The sequence below is a fragment of the Panthera pardus genome, unplaced genomic scaffold (genome assembly GCF_024362965.1).
Source record: "Panthera pardus isolate Hobbes unplaced genomic scaffold, ASM2436296v1 HiC_scaffold_2, whole genome shotgun sequence".
NCBI classification, from domain to species: Eukaryota; Metazoa; Chordata; class Mammalia; order Carnivora; family Felidae; genus Panthera; species Panthera pardus.
The window spans coordinates 91,011,926-91,024,789 of NW_026526765.1; the positions used below are offsets into that span (position 1 = coordinate 91,011,926).

The 12,864-nt window shown below is 34.1% G+C and overlaps 1 long non-coding RNA gene across 1 annotated transcript in view; it reads left to right on the forward strand.

Moving 5' to 3' along the window:
* Positions 1-884: 884 nt before the first annotated feature.
* The window catches only part of LOC128778287 (uncharacterized), a 29,645-nt gene continuing 17,665 nt past the window's right edge, over positions 885-12,864 (forward strand). The window contains exons 1-3 of the long non-coding RNA XR_008423810.1: positions 885-953; positions 4,885-5,068; positions 7,738-7,858. This is a non-coding gene — a long non-coding RNA (uncharacterized LOC128778287). The remainder of the gene's footprint in view (positions 954-4,884; positions 5,069-7,737; positions 7,859-12,864) is intronic.

A 12,864-nucleotide genomic window follows, 5' to 3' on the forward strand; every position in this document is an offset into this window, starting at 1 on the left:
CCCTTTCCCATTCTCGCAGTAGTGATGATAATAAAGGGAGAAGGAGACGAGAAAGGAAAAAAGGCAGAAGAGGAAGAGGAAAAATATGGAGAAGGAGGTGGAGGAGGAGAAATGGGAAGGAAAAGAGGAAGAAAAAGGAGGAAAAAGAATGAAGAGAAAAAGAGAAAGGAAAAGAAAAAAATATTTAATGAAATATGCCTGACCTGATATCAGGCTATTTATAGAAAACATGTTGTTCAGTCCACATAATAGCCATGTGCAGATTGCATTCATTTTTGCATTTACCCGTGAGAAAATCAACATTCACAGAGAAGCTAAGTAACTTGGTAAAGTTCACACATATTAGCTAGGACTGCAATCAGAGCCTAGGTTTTCTGACTCCCAAATACTTAGCACTTTATTGCCTTGAATTTTGCCTTCTCTCCCCTCCACCCCTCCCTTACTTTCTGAACACCAACTTTCACTAATGTGAGCTACCCTCCGGGAATAACACAGTCACAGGCTCACCCTCTATAAAATGACTCTTTCCTTCTATTCTGAATTTCCATTTTACACAGATGCTGGAAATATTTTGTTGTTTAAACTATAAAATATTTGTGCATTTTTGGACATATTTTAAGCAAAATAAATATTAAAAAATATTCACTTTCAAATTCATTTTTACATTTTTCATGTTTACAAATAAACCTGACAATGTTTAACAGAGAATTTAATCTCCAATTAATGATGCAAGATAAAACGGTCAATTGAGGTAATTAATTCCCTGTGTAATTTATGTGAAAATTATTTTACTCTTCTGGGGGTCAAGTTTAAGGGAAACTTGATTAAATTCATTACCCATTCACTTAATTGTCTGAATTTCATATTTTAATGTGTAGTTTTTTTTTAATTTTAGACAATTATGAAAAAGACAAATGTTGAATATAAAATCAATGCAAAATGAAGTCATACAGGTAATTTAGCTGAAATGTTTTTGGTTTGAATTATCGCAATATTCATTTGAATAATGAATGTCTATATCAGACACTCAAACTGTGATAAATTTTTAATTTTGTATTTTATATTTTAAATGTTTAAGAAAAAATAGGCACATACATAGCTTGAGTTAATGTAATTAAATGTTAAATTTATTGTCTATAAAAGTTATTGATTTTTCACTGCATATATTAAAGTATTTCATTTTCTCACACTAACCATACCCTTTTATGGTATTTAACCAAGCTAATCCAAGAAACTAGAAGTAAAATGATTAAGTAAGTGGTATGCCATCAGCTTATTATATTTCAAGTCATCAAGTTCCTTTGAAGGAAAGAAACATCTATACTTTATAATAACAATATCTTACTTACATAGAGAATTCTACACTGAATTCTGACCTATAATTATATTGATAATGTAACTATTACAGTTGTTGGCATATCCTTCTCCTAAGTGTTAGATTCATTTATTAACTTTGACATATCATATGTTATCTGACCTGCTTTTTATAAAATTTAATCTCCATAATTATTTATTAAATAAAACTAAAATTTATATTAAAATTCCATAAAGGCATTTTAGTTATTAATTAACAATAAAATAAAACTTGAAACAAAACTTATCTTAGCATGCTAGAATTTTAATTGTAGTTTACAATAAGTATAGAAAATAAATAATTATTTGCTTTCCAAATATGCCAGACTTGTTACTTAGACCTGATGCTATATTGAATAAAATAAATGGAAACCTTGAACCAAATCTATAATTAGCTGACGTCATGAAGTACTACATAATTATTTAACCATCATGAAACTATGCTTTGATTGCTTTTTTATTAAATCAATGTTCAGAATTTTGAAAATCAATGTGTTTAAAGTACATATCAATAATCAAAATCAAAGACAGTAATTCAGGGAAGAAAAACATTTGATCAAAGACTCAAACAATTTTCTTTTTTATAAGCATTAGGTGCAAAAATTACAAACTAAAGCATTTCTTAAATTATATAAATGATCTTTTTCAGTTAGGTTCTCTGATACTTTTTATTGCTTTTTGGTTTTTGTTTTGTTGTGGTTTGGGCTACAAAATAATTACCTTCACAAATTTAACACAAATGACGTAAAATATATACATATGTGTTCCTATGACAAAATATATACATATGTGTTCCTATTTCTATATATATAAGTACTCAAACATGCTTATTGTTTGTTCAGATTTAGTAAGAACACAGTTTCATCTGATAAAAAATGCCACTTAGTTTTGGATAACATCATATCATTAACAAATTATTAAGAAAAGTCAATGATTTCACAATTTAATATTGCCAAAAATAGAAAAATCTCTAATAAATCAATGAATTTAAGTCTGAGACAGGCAACAACCAAGTTATTTTGGTTGTTTGAATTGGCTGCTGAAAACAGAGAGCCTTCTTTAGGTACTACCAAATAAAAGCTTCTGTAATGCCATTAAAGCTTCACTTGGGAAGAGCTGAGCAGTGGGAGTGTTAGAATCACAGCAGGAAATTCAAAGCAGTCCAATTTATCCTGGTGCTTTAAAAATGGCATTGATCTTATGTAGCAGATGTGTTTCTTGGTTATTCTGGGCTCCTCCACTGTCAAAAGCTTCCCAAACTTAAATGAAAACTTTACCTTTCACATCAGGAGCCTTACTGTGATTGACCTTACCTACCTTTCCAGCACCTTTACTGGCACCAGAGTTTCTGGCCTTCCCTACTTGTGCTGCTTCTACTCCTCCTATGTGTTTTGAATTTCTTGCTCAAGGCTTTCAGAGTCTTCAGTGTTGTCTTTTTGTTATGCATTGAAGCTATCATGCCTATTTCCCCTGGTACTTCTAGAGATTCCTTAAGCATAGACTGCTACATCTAGCATTTGGAAGTGAAGGATGAAGCAAGGCAATGAGATCTAAGATTCACTGGTACACAGTTTCAGGTTGGTAAGGTTCATCTCAAAGAAACTGCAAAGAGGATATATGTGTCTGGTGTTTTCCTTCTACTATGAAGAATGTTATCTAACCTCTGCTGTCCACTCCTCTTCCTGCCTCTTTCTCTCTAGAGCAACCTGACAGATTCACACTCTTCTCTTAACTCTCTGCTTGACTCAAATGTTATAAAACCACAGGTGCATCATAAGTGTTATTTTGGCCTTTTGTATTTATTTGTATTAGCATGTATATCACTCTTTAACAATTGCTAGTATATACTTCTGCCACCAGAAATATACCACCACATGATTTTGAGCTCTTAAAACAGGAAGTTTTCTCACTGGCACAAGTAATTATTAAAACACTATTAAATGAATGAATGGTCAAGTGAACAAGTAGGGGTAGAAATTTGTTTTGAAAATAAAAATCTATAAAAGTGATTGTGTCATTACCTTCTGCATTCCTTCATGTGTTTGTTATATATGATCAGTACATTTTATCCCTATAGAAGATTTATTTTAGTCAACAGTTATATGCTTTTATTATTGAGTCTTAAACAGATATTTTGAGTCTTTATTTTAGCAGAAATCACATAGTCCTGTTAATGTACATATATATATATATATATATATATATATATATATATATGTACATTCCATAATCATTCATTTACCACCCAACACAACTTTGCAGTTGGACCAGATTTAATTTTTACAAAATAAGAAATCAAAGAGTCAATATTTATTACTGCATTTATGAAGTACAACCCCATGTCCAGTGAAAACAAATACAACCTCATTTTAAACCACTTCAAATTTGCGAAGGTCCTAAAGCAGCTCATGGTTCTACATCTCTTTTGTTTTACATAGGTACATGGAGAATGACAGTAAGCTAGACATCTGCAAAGATCAAAACAACTAAATATGTAACAAGACCACTTTGTTATTTGTATCAAATTATTAAGTTGATTGTTTAGCCTTTTAATGTCAATATCATCAGCTGTTAAAATGGACATTAACAAATCTACATTCTATGATTAATGTATCAAATGTGATTACATATATAAAGGCTAAAGTAAAGTAAAAAGCAAAATATAAATTATTTTTATTTCACATCCAATTCTCACAGCAGTTATTTAGCTATTATTCATATTGTATGTTTTTCAGGTTTTACTTTCATTATTTATTGTGGCAGATTTTATTGTTGCTCCCCACTCTTATACCCACTTTCTTTGTAGAGACATTATACCTGGCGATTTATTACTCTGTGACAAGTAGTACCTTCTTTGTCATCCTACCCCTGATAGCAGTCTTGGGCATGTGACTTGCCTTGGCCACTTGAGCAAAAGTGACAGTGTGCCCTTCTCTAGCAGAAGCTTTAAGAGCCAATATGTTCATTCGTTGCCTTCTTGTTCTTTCTTCTTTGTCACAGGAACAGCATATCCTATTGGGAGCTGTTCCTGCAGTCTAGATCTTAGAATAAAGAAAACACAAGGAGCAATAGTGCAACCCTTATATTTAACACGAGCAAGAAATAAGCCCTTTTGCTCTAAATCGTGGTGACACTATAATTTATCATCCAGACCAGGAATCGTTTGAGAATGAATGGTGTGCTATTGATGATTATACCAAGACTACAGATGTACTCATGGGCAATCCCGGGTGAACAGGAGGAATCTGTATCTTACCTACATGAATAGAATTTAAGGAGTTAAAAGTTCGACAGGGCATATTACAAAAATAATTAAGTATCATTCCCTATCTTCCTTACCATCCCATCCATTCCCTTATCATCTTTTGGTTCCCTCAACAATATTTGTTAATATTATGTTAATACTGTAAATACTTTTCTGCCTTGTGTATATATATAAATGCAATTAATATGTACATTTATATTGTTGATTTTCATTTCTTGCATATTCTTCTCCCTCTGTAGTTCACTCTCATTTTTAACTTTTTGCAGATTTTTCTATGAAAACAGCACTAATTCAACTCCCAACTTTCATTCAGTTCCTTAAGTTCCCTCTCAGTATTCCAGTGCATCAAGAATTTGTTGATTTAATTTTCTTGAAGAACTTGAAAACTCTTGAAGAACTCCCAGAGGCTTCTGACTTTCTCTAGACCAAACCACGCCTGCTCTAAGTCTGGTATGCATTTGTCATCAATCATTTATCCCTTCACCAGTGTCGCATATATTCCTCAGTTTATTTCTTTCCGGCAGTGAAATCCTGTTTTATGTAGGCTTGTATTTTTTTTTTTTTTTTTTGCGGGGGGGTGGGGGGAAGGTCTAGGTTTACTCTCTTGTTTTCGTTGAAGCATATCAAATAACTTCCAGGAAAATATAATGGGAGATAATTTTTGACATTTTACATTTCTGAAAATATCTTCATTCTGTCTTTAATCATTTGTTAGGTATCATTTTCTGTAAAAATGTTTTCAAAGTATTTTTTCACCGTGTTTGCTAGAAGTGTTATATTGATAACTTTAAAGCCATTATTTTTCCTTACGTTTTGTATGTGGACCATCTCTTTCTTCCCTTCAGACGTTTGCAGAATCTTTGTCCCCAGGAATATAAAATTGCACAAGGCTCTGTGTCTGCGGATGTGTTTTCACTCATTGTACTGGCCTGCTGTTGTCCCTTTTAAATATTTATTTGATTTTTTTTTCTCTCATCCACTTTTTCTCTTTTCTTTGGCTCAGTAAGTCCAAGTATAAGGCTTGCTCTGAAAGCTAGCTTGGAGAATGAGGCTTGGATCCACAGTCAAACTCTGATGATTAATTGTCAACTATGCCTACACCAAGGAACTGCTATTCCCTAATAGGGGAGCCAGAACAGAGAGAGAGTATCTATTCACCTCATTGTTGGAAGAAGACAATCTGTGCCATGGCCTGTAGTTAGGTTTAGGCAACTTATGGAACGAATATCAAACTCCCAACACTAGCCCAGAGGATGTTTGACTCTGTCCATTAAGATGAGCTATTACTCCATCTCTTCAGATGATTTATTAATGAAGAAGAGATCGGTATTATTTAATCCAATAATTTTCTCTTATGGGGAGAAATATGATGGTCCACATCCTTTAAAAGAGGGTTATTATAAAAATCCATTCCATACAACTGATTTGAAGTTTGAAAAACAACACCAAAACAAAGAAATGTTTGTTAGGGATAGAAGATAAAAAAATAATTTGATGAATAGGAAATAATAATTTCCTATAAAATAGGGATAGAAGATTAAAAAAAATCATTTGAGGAATAGGAAATAATAATTAGACCAGAAATCTAGAGTAAAATGGATGCTGAATTTAATAACTAAGTTAACTACAGGGGGATATTTTTATAATATCATTCTCTGGTTTAAATAAAATATACTTTATATTAGGGAAGATATAAGGGGAAACATATTTCCTGGTAGTCTAAGAGAATTTATCATTTGGCTTTTATATAATGGGAATTGACCCTCCTAATATAGTTCTTTGTCAGGTTGGAAAGGATATTAAGTGTATTTTTATGTGGTTTATCCTTATATAGGACCTTTATACAAGTTCCTTTGATGACAATTCCAACTGATCTCTTGCCATTGTAAAATGGTTCATGGAGTGAATAGCTTATTGAATTTATACAGAGACCATTTAAACCTTCACATGCTCACATGCACATCTTATGAATTAAAAAAAAAGATGTGTTTATTTTTATTATGTGGATAGATAAATCAAAGGTAAAAATTTCCATCCCATTCTTCTATTTTTTCGGTCTTAGTCACTATGTAAGAATCTATAATTCCCCAGATGTTGTTCTCAATGTACTTAGCAAGTATTTAATTTACCCTCCAATTGTGCCAAACATTTTCCTAGGTAACAAAGATATAGCAGTAGAAAACAAATAAACCTAGATGTCATGAGGCTTATATGCTATGGTTAGTTAGATAACAGGGAAATAAATTTTAAGTATTTGTGTATCTATGTGGAAGAAAATTAAAGCAGAGTAAAGGTAATAATTATGCAGGAGGAGTGAGTTAATATGGGATTACTATTTACATTATTTGGTCAGAGTTTCTTTTCACAAATACAGTTATGAAAACAATGTAGGGTGGAGCTATATGGATAAAAGAGAAGAATATCTAAGTCAGATTCGACAGTAAGTGTAACCCCCCCCCCCAAGTGGGGCATTTCTTGTCACAGGCAAAGATCAACAAGAAAGATGATGCCCCTGAAGCTCAGAGAGGATATGAGTGGTGGGGATGAGGTGAGAAGTCAAAGGGCTCAACCACTTGATATCATATAATCCTCTTTTGAGACTCTGCCTTTTACTGCTCGTGATGTGAGAAGTATACTGAAGATCTTTGAGAAGAGTCATAAAATGATCTGCTTTAACAACTTTATGGAATGACTCAGAATGATATGTTGAGAATAGAGTGTAGAAAGGGCAAGCACTGAAGCAGGGAGATCAATTAGGTAGATACTGCAATAATCCAAATTCAGAATGATGGTAGCTAAGATCATGGTGGCAACTGTTAAAGAGTGAGAAATGGACATATGTGTGTGTGTGTGTGTGTGTGTATATATATATGAAACGTGATGTGGCAGGATATGTTCATTGACTGGATGTGAGGTGTGTGAGAAACAGGTATCCCCAAGTTTGTGATGTAAGCAGTTGCAACAATAGAATGGTGTTCGCTGCTTTAGAAAATACTGTGGGACGGTTGCAGGGGGATGGGGGGAGGAAATTAAGATTCTGAATTAACATCTAAGATGCCTTTTAAATGTCCAGATGGAAATGTAAGGGAAACAGTTTGATATATGTGTCCTGAATGCAGGGGAAAAGTGAATGGGCTTTCAGAAATCAACTTTATGAAGAATTCCAAAAGATAACCACAAAAAGAATACAAGATGCCCTGGAGTGTCAAAACTGACAGTGTCTCCACTGTGGTTGTGCAGGTGAGTTATTAGTAGTCATGTCAAAGCATAGAAGATAACAAGGCCAAAAAAGGGGAAAATAAGTGACAAAGCAGGACTACTAGGTTCAGTAGGGACATAGAAAGATGAGGGCCAAGATCTTGTCACTTGGCAAGTGGGAAGGGACTAATCGGAAACGTGACCTTTCCAAAGACTTCCATTCTACATGATTGGTATTCGGTCTAACAGCCCTTTGACACAATTTATAATTTAAAAAATGTAAAATAACCCCAAATATTCCAGACTATGTGATAGACAAGATAAATTTAGTATAACCCAGGAACGCAAGCGTTTTATGATATGTAAAGAAGTGTCTGTGTCTCCATGCCATCACAGAATAATCAGGCTTGATTCGGAACAGGTGTAAGAACCTGTAGGCAATTACTGGAAATGTTAAGGAAGAGTGATATTAAATACTGGACTTTTTGAGTAGCTAATCTGCTCAGAGCAGTTGAGCTTTGCCTAGTTAATATCACTACATGAATAATCATGACGATAGGACATAATGAGTTACCATTTAAATAGGAAATCACTGTTTAGTCATGATAGCATAAACCTATAGATCATATGTTATTTGGGCCATGGAATCAGCAGGAATGTTTCCCCTAAAGACCAGGTTAAAAGTAAAATTTCTTCTTCAAGCCATATAAGATTTTGGAATTGAGGAGGTCAGCACAGAAGTTTCTACAAGCATTCTCTTATTACAAAAGAATTTTCCCTGAAAGGTTGCCTGGCCAGAGGAAGAAAGAAGTTTTCGGCTATTGGGAATCTCAGAAACACAATAAATATACAAATATTAATTGTATTCAATACTACTATTGTTCTGGTTGCCATTCTATAATAATGGAAAAGACTTTCATTGGTTTAAAGGACTTATGGGAAAATTTAGATAGTTGATATAATTTTTGATGGAAGTGCTATACGGACACATGATATAAGAAATCTGGTTTGACCATTCCAAGAACTCTGGAGAGCTTAGTGGGAGAGTAAAACTTTTCTTTCCTTCTTCAGGATGAGCTTTCTCTACATTCAATCATATACTCAATCATTCACATATTCAAAAGATGTTTATTACACAGCAGCTAAGTGGCAATTACTAAGTTAAACAAATAGATTTTTAGAGATCCTGAGGTTGAAACATATTAGAATGTAATTCCCCCAGGGGACTCTGGACAGTGAACAAAGGAGAGTTAGTAATCTTGTGCAGAAACATGTATGATGACATAATTCTACCAGAGAAGATGCTTTAGTTCCTTCACAAGACTCATGGGCTTTGGACAACATAAGCAACAGTCAGCTTCATCCAAATACCACCACCCCCAACGTCTAGCCTTGATAATAAACAATGTCAATCAGATGATATTCAGATGAGCACAAATGTTTGTTTAACATTCCTAATAAAATAGCAAATATAAGAAATTTTATTTTACTACTTTTCCAGGTCCTTTCCTTGGGAATAATATTTACATCCCAAATTTTATTTTCCCCTATGCTATAAATTCCCTTTACCTTCTTACTACATAGTAAACTCAGTATCTTAAAGTGCCCATCTTAGTGGTACATCCCTTGGCTCTCCCTTTCAGAATTTTACTCTTGCATTATTATTTGTTTCTCCCTGAAAAACATGTTTTCTTCCTCAGAATGACTGCTTCAAATATTAGATCATGTAACTAAATTAAATCATTGTAAATGAAGTAATTTACTAATCTAGCTGATCACTAAGTCAGATGGAAACTTTAAAATGAATAAAATTATTATATATTCACAGCACCAATCCCAGAAGCTGTTAGTATGAACTTCTGGAGGAGGGGCTTAGGAAATTAGAACTAAAAAAGACATTCCCTAATGCAGCCTGTTCAATGAATTGATTTTAGTGAGCATGCACTTTACCACTGATGCCAAAGCAAGAGTGCCAGAGTGAAGCCGAAGGGCTTATGCTAAAGTGACTGGCTGGTTCAAACTAATTATGGGGAGCTAATTTCTCCAAATAAGTGAGGCATAATTCTCCCTCATGCTTCTGTTATTCCTTATGACTTCCTGCCAAGAATTTCTTTCTGATTCTTCTCATTTTTCTCTGTACTTCAGTTTCCAGTTCAAGCCTAACCCTTCCATGAAGTCTTTGAGAATTATACAGGCCATGGGAAATATGGCTGGCTTAACTTCTATTTGAGTTTTTTTTTTTTTTTACCTCCGTGAACCTTTGAAGAATTAATATACGAGTTGAAGAAATAGAGAAGAGATTATTAAACCTCTATAGACAAGAAAGAAGTAGTAATTATGGTGCAAAAGGAAGCAGAGGAGTGAGAGAGAGTGTGTGTAAAATAGAGCAGAGGAGTGTGAAACAGAATGTTAAATGTGTCAAAGAGAGCAGAGGAGGAATAAGAAAAGAATTTGTGAACAGCAGAATGAGAGAGGGTCAGGGGGCTTAGATCTCCACGAAAATGTTGTTGAAGATAAAGATGAAGAATACTCGATTTAAGTTTTTTGTTACATTTTCATGTTTTCCCTCTGTCTTCTCAATTATTGGTAAAGTTTCCTATGTACACGCACACATGTTTCCAGACATTCCTTTGAAGAAATCAAGGAGAATAGAGGACCGTGTTTTACTTCTGGGGCCACAGACTTGAGGAATAGTTATTATGGACATGTTGACAGACTCCCTTTTCTGTGATAGGATACCTATCAATTATTAAACCTTAGTTTACTACCAGTATAGGCACTTGGCTCATTAATGAAATATAAACCCCTATAATCTGCTTACAAGATCTCTCCATGCAACATGGAAAATGTTGGAATAATTGTGAACACATGTGTATGGAGGTGGGGGGAGGAGGGGTTAGGGATTTCCCAGAATGCATAGGACTCTGTTGGCACCACACTTTCCATGATACAATGGATTATACCACCAGTTTCTGGAAATTTTCCAAGCCCTGGATGAGGACAGCTTACTGGGGCAAAATCCACGACTGGAAGCAATTTAAAAATACTCATATTTTCACCATGGTTATAGGGAAGCAATATTTTCTACACAAAATGCATCCTTGTGCTACCAAGAACTCAATAATACATGGATTTTTTTTTTTTTTTTTTTGACTACTGAAAATGTGCCACTGCAGAGTCAGGAGTGTTTATGGGGGATGAGTCCTAGATGTTTGGAAGCCAAAATGCCCATAATTTAGTTATGGAGATTGAGAATCTGAAATTTCCAGATAAAATGCAACTCCATTATTTCATGGATTTTTTTTTTTTTTTGAGATTTTAACATACCAAATTTTGGACAACTTATAATTGTTGTCATCCAGGAGCAGGTAGTTGTTATTACCTGCCCCCATCTTTTAAAAATTTTAGAATGGTGTCAGCTGTTTGGATAATAATCCTGGAGAATGTAGTGCAGCATTCTTTTAGGAAATGACAAATCATTAACGCTGATAATAAGAGGATAATTATGTGAGGAAAAAGTAAGCACACTGATGATCCCAATTCAAAAAGTTGTACTCTGAATATAAAGAAGTCATAGTTTTAGAATCAATCAATTATTTTTCTCACATTTTCTTTCTTATGCATGCAAGTGATATATAAGAGACATTTCAATAAGAATAAAAAAGAATCTAGGTGACATAAAAAATTGGGTCCACGTTAAATTGGCAGAGATTTGTCCTTCCCTTCCTTTTAGTGATACATGTAACAGTGGTGCACGTATTATGGATGCTATTTTAGCTACAACAGACTTCACAATTCTGAAAATTTGGTCCTGGAGAAGTTAAAGAAGTTAAAGGCATTAAAGCCCAAATGGAAGTTAAAGCTTATCCAGAGATACTGAGGACAGAATGGGAAAGATTAATAACACCAACTTCAAAGAAAGCAGGAACTCATGCTTCAGAGCCTAAAGCTGTCAGGGCAATAATCTAATTTCCTAACATCTGTGTTGAGCAAGGCCCACATGCATTGCCCAGGGATTTAGCCTGATTTCCCATCAGGTATAATCCCTTACGCTGTATATTACGGCAGTAACAGCTATTTATCCCCCAATTACCGTAGGTCTACTGGAAACTCTCTCTGATGCATAGAAATTTTGTCTGGCACAGTGAACCCAGCTGTATAGAGGATTGCACTAGGGTTGAGATTTAGTGTGAAGAGCCAACAATCTATGGGGAAAGATGAGTAACATTCCCCTATGTACCTGAGTATAATTCACCACCAAGATAGAGAGAACTATGAGTCAGAGGGGAAAGATGCAGAAAGGAACATTCTAGAGTGAACCAGTTCTTCCTCTTCTATTTACCTCAGCATCTATTCCAAATTTAGGACATCTAAAGCTAGGCAGTCATTTAAAGAGGCCTTCACACGACTGGAAAGCAAACACCTAGGGGAAAGAGATAATATTGTATAGCATAAAGTAATATATAGTATAGAGCCACATATAACATAGAACATATAACACATAACAGGCATCTCTTCTGTAGGGTAGAAAATATTTAGCTCTTATTTGATTATTGTCCCTTGGCCACATGGGAAAAATATCTTCATTGTTCAACAAACACTATTTGCTACATTGCATCAACCATACTTAGAAAACTGAGGAGAATGTCTTTCTTGTTTTTCTTGTTTTTCATTTTTTTTAAGGATTTTACTTGTAAGTAATCTCTGTACCAAACATGGGGCTCAAACAACCCTGAGATCAAGGGTCACATGCTATACCAACTGAGCCAGCCAGCCACCCCTGAGGAGAAGATCTTTCAATGACACAATGTTCCAGCTACATAATAAATGTACTTTGTCATGACAATGTTATATTTGGGGAGCAAACAGCTTTTTTAGAGTCCACAAAATTTTACTATTGGAAAACAGAGTTGGTTAAAAAACTACTAAACTTTAATAATGATTATATGATTTTAATAATTATAAAATATAATTATAGTAACTATAAAAACGATTATTTCATTCACTAGCATTATAGTTCCATTTTGGAAAGAAGTTTTTTGAAGGAT